Source organism: Apteryx mantelli, chromosome 1, assembly GCF_036417845.1.
Source record: "Apteryx mantelli isolate bAptMan1 chromosome 1, bAptMan1.hap1, whole genome shotgun sequence".
In the NCBI taxonomy this organism is placed as follows: Eukaryota; Metazoa; Chordata; class Aves; order Apterygiformes; family Apterygidae; genus Apteryx; species Apteryx mantelli.
In genome coordinates this window covers 204,722,511-204,738,171 of record NC_089978.1, presented here as the reverse complement: position 1 = coordinate 204,738,171, position 15,661 = coordinate 204,722,511, and positions in this window count along the sequence as shown.

The window sequence follows — 15,661 nt, the reverse complement described above, 5'->3', positions numbered from 1 at the left end:
TAGCTCAAAGCTATGAAAATCTTTCCATGAACAAGGAATAACAGAGAAACTGCCAGTTAAGACAACATGAAGGGGATAAATGCGGAAGAAGAGGAAGTATAAGAAAATGTGTGGTGACTAGGCAAAATAGATCAATGGAAGCAAAATACATCTGGAATCTCCCACCATAATAAGAGATGAAGAGAAATAGCCTAAAAACCACCTAAAGACAAAAATACAACTCTTTTTTTCAGGAAGCAAAAAAATAGTAAGAAATAATAAGAAAAAAAAGGTACCAAAAGGAAAGGAAAGACATAAATGCACCTGACTGGATAATTCAGGAAAACAGTCCAATACATCTCTAACCCCCTCTCCCCCCACCCCCGAATGGCATCATTTGCTCCTCCCTGGATAGCAGTACAAAAAAGAGACAAGGCAAAGTATTTTTTGAGACAGCTATTTTGTCACCCAATAAAATATTATTCACCCCACCTAATTCTAAGCAACCAGCTTGCTGCCTAAATAAATCAGCTTCTCTTCCAGAGACCATGAAGAGACAAAAACACATAGACAAATCGACAACATCTAGTCCACTTCCTGCTCTAAATCACTGTGTGAAAGAGACTTTCTAAGAGCTGAGATAGACTAGCTGGCTAAATGAAAATCAGCAATATGAATACCTTCCCCTCCTTCTCCATGCCAATTTTGTGGGAGAATATTAAGAAAAGGCTGGCATAACTCTTCTGCCATTTGAACTAGAATTATCTCCAGGAGCTTTTCCTTATCAACAAAACCACTCTTTCTCAGTTAAACTCCAATATTTCAGGAAGATGCAAAAACTCTTGAAAAATGCAGTATATTACATTGTTGGACACAGATACTGATGGTCACTATTTTCATTCAATGTTCCATGGTGAATTCATGAGGGGATGATGGTGCTGAAATCAAAAAATATATATAATAAAAGATTTCACAGTGATACTAGTTAAAGTGTAGTGGTTCCCTGAAATTATGCATGTACTACTGGTGCTATACTTCTTCAAAGAAGTTTATGTGAAGTGCCTGTTACTCTGAAATATTTCTTTCTCTACCTGCTCTTTTTGAGAGATATTTATTGCCTTTATGAAAGGTGGATGTACAAAATCTTATCAGACTGTCCTTGGGGGTAGCAAAAACTACTGGGGAATGTACTCATTTGTTTCTTTTGACTTGGGTTCACTGCATAAGCAGAAAAGCCAGGTGTGGGGAGCCAGCCCCACTATATTTATTGCTATCTGTTTTGCAAATCTAAGCGTCCACATTTCTTCCAGATTAAAACCTTTATCGATAAATTTGGGGTGACTGCAACAGAGTTTTGGCAGACTTTCTATCTGATAAAATGTAGTTTTAAAAGAAATCGCCAAATTTCCAAAGAGGTGTCTCTGGTCTCCAAATGCTTTGTCTGTAAAAACACTTCGGAGCTGGTACACGGGAGGGCGCATTTATCCTACAGTTGCAAAGAGCCAGAAGCGGCACTCTTACCAGTCAGTTCCTTGAGCAGGCACGCTCTGTTTCTGAGCATAGAAAAGCAGACTTTAGCGATCAAATCTCTAGCTCTAACATAATGATGGTAAAAATAACCACAGTCCACAATCTTATGCCATACAGGGACAGTTACATTACAAGTCGGTCTTCAGAAACTACTTTTTGCCTTCAGTGTCACAGTCAGTTAGAAGAAATTTGTTTAACCTGCCATGATGCCATTTTCAGAACCAGGAAAATCTAGCATGCCATTTCTGTTCCTGTTTAGGGACTGGTCAGATCTTACAAGACAATACTCAAAGCTGGCAAAATGCGGTCTTCAGTGTACACCATGCTATCCTGTGGCATATGGGCTGAAACTCTTTATGGGAAAATTGCATACTGAAAGCATCCACCATATGGTAGAAATAGTGAAATAACAGCAGCAGCAAGACTAGAATGACATAATTGTGCATATATTGCTATTAGTACTGTGTCTCATTTAAGATCTATATTACTAGATGTCCCAGTTAGAAGCAGGGTCCTCTGTGTGAGGTATTTGATAGTCACTTTGCCTTGAGCAAACAAAGCTGGGAAAACAACAAAGACTGGGATTTGAAAATCCCAGCCTAAAGCAACAAACAGCACAAAGCAGAGTCCCATAGCATGTTGTAAATGCCTCTGATCACGGGATTTATCGCTTTCCCACCTGTACTTTCCTAATCTGACTACTTAGCCTCTGCAAGCTCATTCAGAGAGTGACTATCTGAATCCTTCAGCTGTTCACCTTGAATAATGCCACAGGGCCAGATTTTGTGTCTGAAACTTGGTTCAATATTGAAAGGGAAGGAGACAAAAAGCGCATGTGCATATCATAGGACTGAGTCCCAATTAAAGTTTCTGTGGTTCCTAGGGTACAAAGCTAATACTCTGGCACTGGCCAATGGTGTTATGAAGAAGAAAGGTAAGAGTCATGCTCCTGCCTCCTTTTTTGCAGGAGGCAACGCTGTCTCCTCGCTGCAGAGGGAAAAGCATGCCACAGTCCGTACAGAGACATAGCTGAGCCCTATAAGTTCCACTGCAGTGCTTGTGTCACTTCTGGTTTGAACTTGCTTGTTCTTCTGCAAGCAAACCACCTCCCATAGCAGAAATTTCCAGCATGTTTTCTGACAGCCTCTGAAGTCAGTGGAACCCTGAAACTATGCTCTTTACCGTGTAGCAGCACAGAGAGGTCCAGCACACGAGCATTGTTCCTAGGAACTACAGCTAGTGCTTCTCCTAATAAACCAGAGCAATCAGTTAAAATGGCAGCAAAGACAAGGAAAAACACCCGCAACAAGCTGACAGCTGAAGAAATGTAACCTGATGCCAGTAAGGCTCCAGATATGTTAAAATGTACAGACTAATTGTTTTCTTAATGGGATAATGTTTCTGAAGACCGCTGTTTGGAAATGCAATGGCTTGGAAAATGGAGGTCAATAAAATAGCAAAAGGATAACCAGCATTGCTAAAAGAGGAGAGCATTTGATGGAAATAATTTAATCACCAAACTAATTCCTTATCTGTTAAGTAGGGGAATACTGGCTGGGAATGCAGTGGGGCATGGTAAGTCTTACAGCTAAAGTCCTAACAGTGTAATTAATCATGCCTTTGTGTAGCACTGCGAATCCTTTCGGACAGAGAACAACTCATCCAATGTTGTTTTTCTCTAAAAAATATCAAAATGGCCAGAACCAATAACAATATCTGATCAAAAATCTTTTTTTTCAGGCCAGAATTATTGTCAATATATGATACACTAACTTCATATTTTATTTTCTTGCCACGTTACCCTGTATACTGTCTACTTAATACCAGGTCTACTATACTGATTCTGCTGTGAAAGCTGATGCCAGGCTCTTTGGCCTGTCATTTTGCAGACCAGTTCTTTCACTATGCTAGACCACTGCTGATGTTTGGGGCTCATTCATAGGCCTTGTAAGAGTGTGCTGCACCGCTGCACTGCTTTCCTGAATCAGCCTATTAAGTGCTGCACGTTGCTACTGAATTGCCCAAATCAAGGACACTGTTAAGCGAAGTTTAAGGGACTCAGATGAAAGACTCTGTCCCTTACAAACATTCCTCCGATCATAATTTGTCACCGAGTCCTCCTCCTCTGCTACAGTTTATCCTGGCCTGGTGCTGATTAAGTGGTAGCAGAGTTTTGCTACCCCTTACCATCGCTACGTACTATTGCATAATGTTGTGTAATTCAGACCAGTCCTTCCAGAAAATTGGGAAACATTTCCTCATAATGTGGTGCAATATAGTCCGCTTTATGAAGAGTCTCAGGTAAATAGCATAGCATCCAATGCAAAATAAAGGCTGTGGGAGTGCATAGCAGAAAACTATGTTGCTCAGGTTTCCCCATTAACAGGTGCAATCTGTAGGTTGACATGCTAATGGTACTTGGGATTTTTGAGCCACAGCCCTTCCTAGTGTTATTTCTTCTAAGCTTTTAAATGTTTTAATTGTTATTTTTCAAAAAGATTCACTTTAATTTTGTAAATAGCACTTAATCTTTCAGAAATGTACAATTAAAACTGATTTAGGAAGAGCAACTGCAGCTGTCTCTCCTAGATAAGGACTGAGAGTATTCAGCGTTTTGTTAGCAACAGAGAAAGACTGGAGACCAGCTAGTGTTGAGCTGTTGCAGTACTGTAAGATAGACTCCGAGGGTACCAAGGAGAACCACAAGTTTGGATAAAGAGGGTCAGGCAAAAAGACCTGCACAGTTAAAGCCAAAGGATGTTAAGACATTAAAACATAACCACCAGTTCTGTAGCTAATCAGGCTCATGAGTTAGGAGGAGTCCAAAGAGTCAAGAATAAACAGTCAATAAATAATAAGATGCTGTGCTTCAGGGCTAAGAATTTTGCTGATTTAATATGATATGATTTAACTGCATGTGTTTTCTGTTAACAGACCCTTTAATAGCACAGTCTAGAAAGTCTGATCATCATTTAGGTTTTCATGTTCTCTGCCAAATGATGCAAATACTATATGTCTGGAGAAATGCACTCAAATGTGTAATGCAAGCATAAGAGCTATACCAAATGTTAAGCTGAATAACAAAAATGCAAGATAAAGTCAAACTGTAATGGAAATATTTTCTTTTCTCTTATTAATATATATTTTTTAGCTTTGGTGTAGCAAAATTCCCTCAGATGGAGGATGAATCTTGAAAGCTGTAGCCCTGTCAGAACTGATGCTATTCACTAATGATTTTCAAGTGCAGTCTATTGAATAGTATTCTCATTAAGCCTACAAGTCTTCTTTGGACTAGGATGACAGCTGAGGAAAGAGGAAACACAAAAGATCTCAGTTTAAGAAAAAGGTCTCTCTCTGTTACCCAAAAGGGATGCACATGTATCTCTGGGGCTGCAAAGCAGCTTATGATACCTGCTGAGAGGAGTCAGGTTATGCTTCCATGGCAGCGTAAGGCAGGCTAGGACTAGGTTATCATAGCCCTGCCTGGTTTCCCTGTGGACGAGGGCTGTGCGCCTCCACTGCCTCGTTTGCATTAGCCCTGGCACCTCTCTGACTTCCAGCTGACACTGTTCCAGGAACTGACCTGGCTGAAAGCTAATCACTTCATTTCATGATAAGTTTTCAGTTGCTCAACTCCCTAAACCAGTTCACTGTGCAATCAGATGAGTGCCTGTGCCATAGAGGGATTTCTGACATGAATAGCTGGAAATGGGCAGGACCAACCCTGATTTAGATCAGCTTAAAACACTTGCTCAGACTCAGACTTTGAGTGGGAGATGCCACAGAAATCTGATCTTCTATCAGCTAATCAACATTCACATTCTGAGAGAGTGTTTAGGCTTTTTTATTGCTTTTTTCTCTACTGCATTGTTCACACTGCTTGAAGAAAAGTGTTATTTTGTTCTAGGCAGGCTGCCTTTATCTACTTGTGTTTGCCACTGGTCAGCAGAGAGGAAATGAAGGTGTTCCTGTTTTGTTGGACCCATGGAAAGGGCATAGCCGGTAAGTGGGCAATGTGGAGTACTGCCTGTACTCTCCACGCAGCAGAAAATGAAGGTGTTAGCCATACCCAGCCTTTATTTTACCCAGATAGCAACACTCTACTCTTCATTTGATAGAAATGCAAATCACCAACTTTGCAGAAGAGGACAGCAAAGATTTTTAAAGACCACTGGAAAGGTGCTTTAAGGATTTTCATCTCTCCTCGACCCTTCCCATCTTGGCCTTTACAGTGGCTTTTCTCTATTTGCTCCCCCCATTCCCTTTATTATGCTTCCCTCTATTTATTGCTACTTCATTTTTCCAATTAGGACAATACTTGCGTACTTACTTACTCTTTTTAATTATATCTGAATGTTTTTGTCTTCAGTCTTTCAAAACCTGCCCTAAATCAATCTTGTGTGAGTCATGGCTAGTATGTTCATTTAAACAGAGCCTGTTATATAAAATTCCCTGGAAATCAGTCTCCTCTCATCAGTTCACATACATCTTGTACTAAAAATCTTGCTTAAAAATTCACACAGTAATTCTTTTTGCTTGCTGCAAAAGCCTTTGGATAAATTCTGCCACAAACACAGAATCTGTTATATGACAGCACATTCATTATGTATAATTACAAAGCATATGAGATGTTATTCAATGTTGTTAGCCTGGCTGCAATGGAATTCCAGCACACATCTGTACACAATTTATAGTTGCTTATAGCATATGCTAGCACAGAGTGTGTGAACAGCTAGAATGTAAGCTCAGATCCTGCATTAGACTCTTACGAGTCTACTCACAGCTGTTTCCAGTAGTGCTCAGTCTCGAAATGCAGGAATGGTGGAATTCTACTCAAGGAAAAGTAGACTGGAGCATGAGTGCAGAGACTGTAGAAAAGGGATAGAGGTGCAGCTGACTCTGAAATAATTTTCTTTGCCTTCAAACACAAATATGGAGAACCGTGGGTAGCTTTTAGGAGTTATTTCTGAGCAGTCCTTTTTTTTAAGAGAAGAGACTAATGATTGCCTTACAAAACAGGAAATAAACTCTCAAAGTGTAAGACAAGGCAGTAATTATGCTGCAGGTTGAAATTGGAGCGCATATATTGAACTGACACGGAGCCTCGCAGAGTATTTTCGGGGTCTTATATTAGCATTAAGCAGCTGTTGAGATCTTGTCTTTAATAATGTACAACGTTATTACTCTGAAGAGTACCCGCACTGACATCTCCAAGCTCATATTAGAAGAACAGCAGACTAGTTTCATTGTATTATCACCATTACATATGTCAGCACTGCCACTTTAGCTTTCAGGCTCTGGAGACAGGATCCATTTACTTCTATGTCTTATGTTCTGCAGTAAAAACTTTCAGCCAACAGAGAATGCTGTTTAAAAAGTAACCTTTCAGCTCCTCTAAACTTCATAAATTAAAGTACATTACTTCTCCTAAATAGTCTGTAAATATAATTTTTCAGTGGCAAACAATGCAGGGATCTCTGTACCTTGTGAAAAAACAAAGACTGTAATTTCCCAGTGTAGATGACTGAAAGGTTTCTTCTCTCAACTAACTCGTACAGTGTGGCCACAGAATTGCTGTCCTCCAAGCCTTGAGTTAGCTGCATCACTTATACCTGTGTGTAATTTGAGAGGCTCTTCCTAAAAACCCCAACTTCTGAGTGTCTACCTTCACTGTCCAGGAAATTTAATTGACATCCTGAAATCATTTTTGATATTTTGAAAAACTATTTTCTGAACTGTGAGAAAAACTTGAAGCTAAAAAGTAAAAAACATGCCACTGAAATATTGCAATATTTCATTCCAGCAATTTGAAAGTATGCTGTTTTCAAAGCAAAAGATGCTTTCCTTTACCTTCAGCAATTGCTACCTGATTATTGTAGTACCCTTCAAAGAAAAGTTTGTAGGGGAGGGGATGATACAAGGATCCCCAAATTCATTGTCATCTCAGAGGTGTTTACTGTCCTAAGCTGAAAATCAGTAATAAACTGCATGTATCAGTCCTGGTCATGACATTCTATTAAATGTGATTAACAAGCTGGATGTATATGTAGAACATGAAGTTTACATATGAAAAGTTTATTCTGGTCTTTGCATACCATCCATGGATAAGCCTTTAAAATGAGTTAACACTTTATTACAGGCTTAGTTAAACGTGGTTGTTTCTGATAACAATGGCTATCTGAGAACCTCCCCAGGCTTCACATTTCCAAAGTGTCTGTAACAGGCAATGGTTTTGTGTAGGGAAGGTAGAGATACTTTCTGCTTGAACAATAAGTCAGGGAGGGTTCTGAATCTGAGTAATACCCAAAGATGGAGCTGGGTTATAAATGAAAACAGCACTCCCTAAGTCCCCATCTTCTTCCAAGAGTACAAACTGAGGACATGAGTTTGGATGAAAGTGTCCTCAACAGAAGGGCTGAGACTGTCTGGCAACTTCTCAGCTGGGCCAGGCAAGCAGAGTAGCCACGTGTGAGGCATGCTTCATTTCCTTTCATTTCTGTCCAACTGTTTCTACAGACAGCTGAGTTGCTTTCTTTGGATTTGATATAGGGATTTGCTTTTGACTATTCCTATCTTTTACTACGGGTGGTTTCAGAATTACTGGCAAAACTGCAGGGCACCATCATTTTCAGGACAGGAGAACTGGCTCCTCCTCAGCTGACCCAGGTCCCTGTACTTAATCTCAGCAGTGACTGCACAGAGGTCCAAGAGAAAGAAGTGGCCTTCAGTGGCCAGCACTAGCCAGGAAAGCTCTGTAGCACCCAGCGTGAATGACAAAGGAATGAGAGATGCCGATACAGAAGGATGCTTGGCATTGCACCGAGCTGAGCGCCTGGTCCTGCATGGCCCAGCTGGGACCTGGCTTCCGAACTGTTCAGCTGGGGGTCCCCTGGCACACCTGCCTCCCCAGGCTGTGTGATTTAAACAGTGTGTCAGGACTAGTGGCTGGGGTTTACAGCCCCGCAGGAGTCCTTCCTGCTATGGCTGAAGGTAAAGTAGAGAAAATCACAAAAAAGTCCAGTGGAAACTAGCCCAACAGATAAGGGTCCACTGGGTTCTTGCTTCTATTCATTGAAAAGAGTCACAGATGTCGACTTGTTTCCATGATGGATTTTGCTTTCATTTTATGAACATTTTCTGAAACAAATTTTTGTAACAGAAAATTATCAGCTATACAGAGCGCCAATGTTATGCTCAGCCATTGGTCTACTGTCCAAGGGTGTTATGGTCAGAGCAGATCAGTATGACTTTCTTGTTTGATCTGCTTTAAATAGAGGCCTCTAGCCCCTCTTCAAAAGCCGCACAACTTTCTCATAAACTCTGTCTAGTCAAAAGTTGAAATTCAAATACTTCAAGTAGTGAAGAATGAGATTTTCTTTTTCCCTTTCTTCTTTTCTATTGCTCAAGCAATCAATCAGAAGTATGATTTAAAACTTTTTATTACCCTGTTTGTCATGCACCAGCAGGAACCTAGCTCATTGATCTTAGGACTGTGAAATGGATTCAGTTTTGTAGCTGATGTGTCTGGGAAACAGCTATTTGTGACATTATGTTGGTAGCTGTAGAAATCACTGAAATAGGGAACTATTTTGTTAATGTACTTACCTTTGCAAACCAGAATTATGTATTTTTTATTCCCTCCACTTTCGGAAGCAGATCCACTGGTTAGTAACAGATGTCATCAATAAATGCCCCAGAATTCATATGTTAAACAAAGTGCCACTCATGGAAGGATAAAAGTAGTTACCTCCAGCTTAACAAATTCTCTGCCTGCTTTTTCCAGCTGTGCTGAAAACCCTTCTCCCATATGAGCTAGCACTTAAACTGTTCATCACCAGTTCAGAAGGACTCATTTGGAGCTAACATGCCTTCTTTCTGAAAGATTTTCTAGCTTAATTTTCAGAAGTACCATGACTTTTCGGTTTCTACTGATGATAACGTGGGCTGCATTTTTCTGACAGTCAGAAAACCCAAATGTCCTGAATAAAAGCACCTGTGCTGAGTGACAGAATTATGGGCATTATCCAAATCTCATCAAAATCAATGGCAGTCTTTCCACAGACCTCCAGGAGAGTTTGACTAGATGTGTTTGTGACTATATTTTATCCTCACTCCATGGTTTCTCACAGAGCATATGTTTATTCATAGCCAAAGTGATTACAGCTCAAGATGGCTCCACATAAAACCTGACCCTGCATTTGAAAGGAATTAGTTTCTCTTTGGATGGTACTTAAGGTGAATTACAGACTTTCTTCCTTCAGAGTGGACTTGCTTATCTCAAAAAAAAAAGTTTCTTTTTTATCTAATCTCATGACTCACTCCTATCTCTTTCTTGTACAGTTGCAGTAAATCTTAGCAGGATTATCAGAGTTTTACAGGCTGTTGGAAGCTTTGGATTTGCCTTCATGCTGTTCGGCAGTGCAGGCATGAGAGGATGAATCCACATCATACCTAAACACCTGTCACTTCAAATCCTGCAGTGATGGTGAGGGTGTCCCAATAGAATCGCCCAATTAGTACAGCCAACAAAATACACAGTTTTTCCCACAGCCACAAAAAATTAAATTCATGTTTCGTCACAGACTTACTGCACCACGCTATGGTGCAGACAATATGTGAAGTTTGGAGAATATGACAATAAAAATGAATTTGCTATGAAATGAAATAATACCATAATAGGAAAGACAATGCTAACTTCAACTAACATGGTTTCCAAGAAAGAGGATAATGTATTATTCCATTTGAGTAGATATACCTTTAGCAGACAATTGTTAGGGCTCTGGAGAAGAAAAGATATGTATTGATATAGGCATGGACACTTTTATTGGCAAAGAACAGGTAAAACAATAATTTGGTTATTCATAGGCTTTAAAGTTGCAGGGCTGTAAATGCTAACTGCACTATTATTCCAAACGAACTGCTTCTTTTGCTGTCCTAAAGGAGGCTGGCTGGGAATCTGCAATGGCACCAGTTAGAAGAGTGAAATGTCATCTACACCTTTGCATTATTTTCCAGATCTATAAGTAGGTGACAAGGAAACACAGGTGCAACAATTCAGTGACAATTTGTGTTGCTATTTATTTTGATGAATTTGTAGTGTTTAAATAAAAAGCTGTTATACCTTTTAATTAAGAGGTATGAAGAAGTCATTTGTGAAAAGATTCAGTTACATAAAAAAGACACAGCAAGGCTTCAATTTCAAGCAAACCTCCACAGGACAAAAAAGGGCAAGTAAGTCTTTTCATTGTAAAGCTATTATTTGATTGATCACTGTATATAGATATGTTGTATTAAAAACAGTCTTAAAGAAATATTTTAATGTCAAACTTTAAGAATATACTAACATTTAATGTTAACAACCATAAAAAAGAAGTTTGATTTTCAGAGGTGCCTTGCCTTTATAACTAATTGTTGTCGGGCAGTAGATAAGTTCAGATTCTTGAAATCAATACCCAAAGAATTTGACCATAATTCAGTATTACCTTGAATGATCTTCAGCATCATATCCCATTGAAAATACCTTGAGGACATTTATTGAATAGAACCTGAGTTTAGGTAGCCTGTGTATGTTTTCATGAAGCATCATGAGCCATGCCATGAGCCAATTTAATGAGAAATTAAATGGGATGCTATCCTGCCCTCCCACCATCACTTTCTCTTGTGGTTCCTACATATGCACTTTAACTGCTTATTTTGTGCTGGTTTTAGCACTCATCAAATCCCCCTGTGATCCAATTTAACTTACCCCTGCCGCTCCCCCCCCCCAAATAATAAATTGTAGGATTAGTGAATTTAAAACATCTCAGAAAAGTTTGTGATGAACACCAGACTTGGCAAAAGGTAGATACAAATGATTAGAATCAGGGGAAAAGGAGAGGGGGAAAGTAAGATGAAAGAGTAAAACAGGAGTAAAGCATCTCTGTGTTGGTGAGCGGTGCACAATACCACGGCTTCAGATATAGATTGGAACTGGGATATAGAGCCCAAGTGCTTTATCCTTTTAGCTTGCTGCTTTGCTGTTGATTTCTTGAGATAAAAAGCCTGAAATAACAGTTGCAAGTTGTGTCTACCTTTTCCGGTGACTTCCTAATTTCACTTTGTTGTTGTTGTTGTTGTTGTTCTCTGTTCTCCTTCTTCAACCTTTAATTCCTGTGTGCAAACGTCATACTTTGGGGCAACCATTTCCATAGGTTAGACCACTTAATAAAGAGTCTGTTTTTCCCAAGTGTGAACCCAGCATTTCTGCAGTCCGTCAGTATATTGCTGGCATTTTAATCTATACTGTAGTGGTTTCCTCCAGCTTTTTATAGTAGCTGAACAAGGTGGAGGAGAGGATAGGCTGCTGAACGCTCCAGAAATGAGGGTTCTGCAGTCTGAGGGGATGCTCATCACATGCTTTTGCAGGGTATATTTCCATGTAGACTTTCTCCTGTGGTGTAAGACTTTCCACACCCAGGCTGCATTGTAAGGCACACAGTGTAATTGCACCAATGCAGCTGTTTGTTGACCATGTTCTAAACCACCTCTGCAAAAGGATCAAGGTTAATTATTTGTGAGTGCTAGTTACTGATTTTTTTTTGCAGGCTCATATCATGTCTCTTGTCCAATTTAGAGTGTGTTCCCCACAGCTAGTTGCACAATGGAGGGGTGCAGTAAACTGCAGTGAGGGAGAGAAATAAATAAACAGGACAGGAACTCCCTATATTGGCTTTGCTATGGAAGAACCGGCATCTAATCATTGGCTGAGATTGGATGACTGAGATGGTTGATTAAAGCAATGTCATTCCAGCTCCCTCATCGCCTTTCTCACTTTGGGACAAAACTGTAGTGGTTGCTGATCACACACTTCCATGTGGATAAGGAATCTTCTATCAATATTGGTGCCATGGCATCTGCTTCATATCCTGGATATTAAGAGGGGGCTAGTTTGCTGGCCTACATTAAGGTAGAAGGAGGAATTTCCCATATAGCTCACTCAATGGGAATTTAACTAATTGGCTGCAGTGGAAGAAGTTGCTCTGAGCAATGCTTTCTGTAGCTATGGTATATCTGATGTCAGTGTACTAGAACGACAGCTTTTTCGTAATGAGTTACCTCTCTGGACTACTGGTAGATAGGACTGGCTTGGCTTCTGGGTGGTTCCAGCAGAATGGTGTTATTACAATATTTGGTCTTGGGCTGTGATGCCCTGCCACCTACACAGTGGGGGAGGGTTATTATTTAGGATGCCATGCAGAAAGAAGACCACTATTTACCAGGTATCAGGAGCATCTTTGCTTTCCTAAAAAATACACAGAAATAGAAAACACTGCAAAAATCTTTCACAAGCATGTTACACAAGAGAGGCTCACTATTTTGTTCTCAATGGAGTTACGTTAGCACCTTGTTAAATACTCCATTGATTTTGGAATTACTTTAATGGGCTATCAGGATTGCACAGTTCTGAGTCTGTGTATTGATCTCAGCTGCTGGTATTGCACTGAGTCTAGATGTTGCACAGTAGGGGTTCTTTCAAAGTCATATCATAGGATATTTGAAAATACAGGTTCAAGAGTGTGCCCTTTTACTTGCTGAGTATGACACTTCAAGCATTAATTTGGAACAGGCGTCAGAACCATTAAGTCATATAAGATTTCATCTTCCATTTCTTTAATGAGATTTTTTTTTCTGACAGTCCTTCAGAACATGTTAGTTTACTGTTAATAGTTTGGGAAGCATTCAGTTCAAACATGGGTTTATTGTATTTATTATAGTCTCTTTGTCCAAAAGAGGAGAGTCGTCAGAAATAGTAAAACAATATCTTCTTGTCCCTCCCTTTTCTTTGGCAGGACTTTAAATTTTACTCCAATAAAATACAGTGGAACTCAGCATTCTTTTTAATGGCTGATGCTCTTATTGTTTGTGTAAGTAGCTACTAGTCAGTTAAATGCAGTGAGGCCAAAAGCCAAATTGATTCCTTAATGTGTGCACTCCAGGAAGTCACACTAAATGATCTCAACTCTGCACCACTGATGCTTGAGCGTGCCCCTACTGGTGACACACACATTTCAAAATGACCTTGACTATCCAACAACTGCATCCCAGAGCACTAATTCCATGAATAACAAGTAGACTGCCTCAGATGCAGAGGGCTGGAAAAAGCTGCTGCAAGGAATAAACTACTTGTGTATTTTTTGGTCTTTTTGGATACTACTTTTCTTTGCCTGGGTGCAGGTGTGGAGCCCTGAGGAAGAGGTTTCTTTGTGGTGAGGACTGTGAGGCCAAAATCTTTAGACTTTTGAGGTCACCCAAAGTTTTCAGTCCTTGAGCAAATTATCCTATATTTCAGTGAATAACTGGAGCTAAACAGCAAGAATTAGTTCATGTTTTCTAAAAGAGAGAATAAGTGTGACTATCGGGTATTTTTTGGAAGTAGGAATGTGTTTCTATTTAGCTATAAATGACAGTTGAAATGGGAATTCCTAAATCCCTGCAGAACCCTATTCTGTCCCATTAATTCTCTAGCATATCAGTTTGAAGTGCCAGCATGACATACTGGCACATACAGCCCGCTTGGATTGCTAGTTATCACTGGATACCAGGTAGCAGATATGGACAACAAGGGAATGACTGGAAAAGACATTCTAAAGACAGAGGGAACACTGTAATGTTGAGACTGGGAAAAGATATGTGGTCCAGATGCACAAATTTAACAGTTTTTGAAAAAAACGAAGACTTCCTAGGCAATCAGAACAAAAAACATTGTGATGGGGGAAAGATGGTGAGGAAGAGGGTTGTGTGTATTTCTAGTCTTCCTGTCCAAGAAAGGAGATTTCAGGGTTGAATAGGTGCAGAAAACAGTTAGTAGGAAGGAGGAATGGAAAGTCTGCCTTAGAAGACAAGAGCTCAGTTTCTTTAGCCTAACAAAAGTGAGGCTGAGAAGGGGATTTCTCTTTGTAAATTCATCAGTTGTGTACGAATAATGCTAGGACATTGACAAGACAAATAATGGAATACTTCTGATGCTCTTGTTTTACAACAAACATTGAAAAATTGTAATGGCTGCAGAAAAGAGTTTCAAATGTGATTAGAGGCTGGAGAATATGCCCAATAATATCAGGTTTTAAGAGCTCACTATGGTTATCTTATGAGAAAGGACAGTGAATTGACTTGCTTAGAGTGTGCAAGTACCTCCTAGGAAAAATAAAGAGCTCTCTGAACTAGCAGAGAAAGGCCTATGAGGAACCAGTGCCTTGGAACTAAAGCTAAATAAATTCAGGTAAGAAACAGAGCTCAGATCTTTGACAGTAGGAGTGATTCACTCTTACAACAAACTCTCAGAGTGCTGAATTGTTCATCTCTTGAAGTTTATCTAGAAGACACAGTTTTAGTCAAAAGCAGTTATTGTTCCATGCAAAAGGATGTTAAGTGAAATTTTATGGACTGAAGGAGTTAATGTCCGTTCTGACTTTGAAGTCTGAGAACATATCTTGCTACAAAATACAGAAGATGTAGCTCTACAGGAAGAAAAATGCAGGTAAAAATCAAAGGCTCGTAGGTAGACACAGATCTTTCCCATCCTCTTCTGAATACATTCGAGTCATTGATTCTGGCTATTTGTTTCACCTATAGAGACTATCCTGTTCCTGAACCAGCATGACTAACTCATTCCCTTCCTTGCTTGCTTATTAGTAAACCAGCCTATCCCTGACAGCCCTGGGATTCAGCCCACCTGGTGTACTAATGATATTTTCCAGCTATAGTTATCTTCTTTGGTCCTTTCACCTCTTTGAGCTACTGAAATTTATAATCTCTTTTCTTTCTCACCTTCCTAAACTGAGCTCATGAACACCCTGACAATGTCCACAAGGGACATGCCTGCAAGCAGTTAAGCTTGAGGATAGAGATGAGTCACCCCAGATGTGTGTTAAATCCTCCCAGATAACAGGGGATATTCTAGTGTTCCACATCTCCTCCCACTTCCTAGCTCCCATGTTAATTACTAGCAAGGCTTCCTAACAACTTTTCAAAAGTAGACGAGAACTAAATAAATACATAAAGAAAATATTTTACAGTAAAAGGAAAATGAGCCCACCTTTTTATTATAGAACTTTGATGCAGATGATTTGATGCTATTGGCAAGCTTATAAATTCACTGACTGTGTGATATGGT